Source organism: Galeopterus variegatus, unplaced genomic scaffold (assembly GCF_000696425.1).
Source record: "Galeopterus variegatus unplaced genomic scaffold, G_variegatus-3.0.2 Scaffold49547, whole genome shotgun sequence".
Classification (NCBI taxonomy): Eukaryota; Metazoa; Chordata; class Mammalia; order Dermoptera; family Cynocephalidae; genus Galeopterus; species Galeopterus variegatus.
This window is the reverse complement of record NW_007775658.1, coordinates 1,705-3,711: the sequence shown is the minus strand read 5'-3', so window position 1 is coordinate 3,711 and position 2,007 is coordinate 1,705. Positions and strand designations below refer to the sequence as shown.

Here is a 2,007-nt window from a genome sequence, read left to right as displayed (position 1 = left end):
CTCAGCCAGTGAGCGGGAACTGGTCTGTATGTGGGATCCGAACCCTCGGCGGGAGCGCCTCCACGCTTCCCAAGCGGCACACTAGCGCAGTGCGCCACCGGGCCGACCCCCTCCATCTATTTCAATTTTCATTTTTTTTTTCTCTTTAATCTATTAATATAGTCCTTGTATTCCTGGCATAAACCGTACTCGATCTTCATGTATTAACCATAAAATGCTTTGTTGAATTTGATTAACAATATTAAGAATTTTTGATTCTATATTCATAAATAAGATGAATCTACAGCCTAATTTTTGGGCTATTCTTGTTTAGTTGTGGTATAGGGTTATGTTAACTTCATAGTATAAGTTCAAAAACTTTCCATTTGTTTCTATATTCTTTTGTAGTTGATGTAACATGGCAATTACGTGTGTTTGATAATTGGTTGAGTTTTCTTTTGGTCTAAAATAGGGTAAAATTTTGCTCATCTTTCATCAGATTTGTTCGTTTGGGTGACCCCAGGCGATTTTATTACTTTATCCCTGAACCATAGTTGCCTCCTCTATAATTTTTCATCTTCATAGGTGTTTGATTCGTGACAACTGTCAGAGGACTGTCACTGGCAAAACTGAATGCTAAAAGCAATTTGGGCTGTTGTGGGGACAGGACACCAGTTTCATCTTCCAACTTGATTGACTTGGATGCGTTCCTGTTGATATGTAGAGTTTGTCTGGGGCGGTAGAGAAGCCGGGGCAGGCCGTGCGCAGGGTGTCGGCTTCCTCCTTGTTGAGGGCCCTGGGCGTCCAGACGAGCGCGGGGGCAGGCTGAACGGAGGGGAGAGATTTTTAAGGCCGCCCCTAAGTGTGAGAAATTTCAATTTCAGTTTTGAAAACCAGCAGTTTCCCACCGGCCAAACCGGGTTCCTGTCCTCGCCCTGCCCGCAGCAGCCTCGGGTGTGTCCGCCTGGCGAAGGCCTAGCCCGGGCCGTGCGGCCGTGGCCATGTTGCCTCCCGTTGCCAGAGCCCCCTCCAAGTCAGTGTGTGACTCCTGCTTCCAGGCATCTCCCGCCACCCCGCTCTTTCTTCCTGCTCTTCCTTCTTGGAGCCAGCTCTCAACCTTGGGCTTCCTTTTCTTCCTGGGGCCTGAGGGCCATCTTCAGTGGGGACGAACCCGGAGCCTCGGCTCTGACGGGCTTCTGTGCACTTCCTTTCCTCGGGCTGCCATCCACGGACTGGAGAGCTGGGAGGGGCTCGGGAGGACGTCTCCCTCCTGTGGGTTTTTCTTCTCCGTCTCCACACTGCGTCCCCGGGCTGCCTGCTCGTTGCCCTCCTTCCCCACTCAGCAGGTACCGAGCATCAGGGTCCGGACGGGGCAGGCTGCGGTGTCCGGGACCCTTTCTTCTTCTTGGGTTTTTGAGCTTCTTGCCTGCTCTGGCCACTTCCTCCCCCTGTCTGGAGTCTGGGGAGGTCTTCAGCCGAGCCACGGGACGTGGAGATTCCCCGAGGTACTCTGAGTGACCGAGGACCTGCTTCCTGGGGCTGGTGACTTCTGTCTCCGTCTGACATGACACATGGTGTGGTCTCATAGTCACGTGCCTCCACTTGGACTACAGTCTTAGAGGGGGACGTGGTGGTTCTAGGACAAGCATCAGCGAAATAATCGTCGCCGTTTAAACTTGAGCACTGAGCCTCTGGCTCTTTGACCACTGCCTTCTTTTTCTCTGGGAGCCCAAGGCCCAGGTGCACTTTGTGGTCTTGGCGATCATTTCCACAGGCCAAATGTTCCCGCTGCTGCGTCAGAGCCTGCTCTGCCGCCACATCTTCCATAAGATTTTAAAAGAAAGTCATAATCCGTTTTGGCAGAATGATGCCTATAACTAATTGAGAAAACCTGCAGATGAAATTTTAATCTATATTCATATCTCTTTTTATTTGCTTACTTAGTCTGAGAGAAGTAGATTAAAAATATCTAATTGTTATTTTGGAGTTTTAAAATTTTATCTTTTATATGTATGAATTCATGCTTGG

At 49.6% G+C, this 2,007-nt stretch overlaps 1 pseudogene; it reads right to left on the bottom strand.

The window, feature by feature from the left end:
- Positions 1–789: 789 nt before the first annotated feature.
- Positions 790–1,565, bottom strand: LOC103584305 (annotated as a pseudogene).
- Between the last annotated feature and the right edge of the window lie 442 nt (positions 1,566–2,007).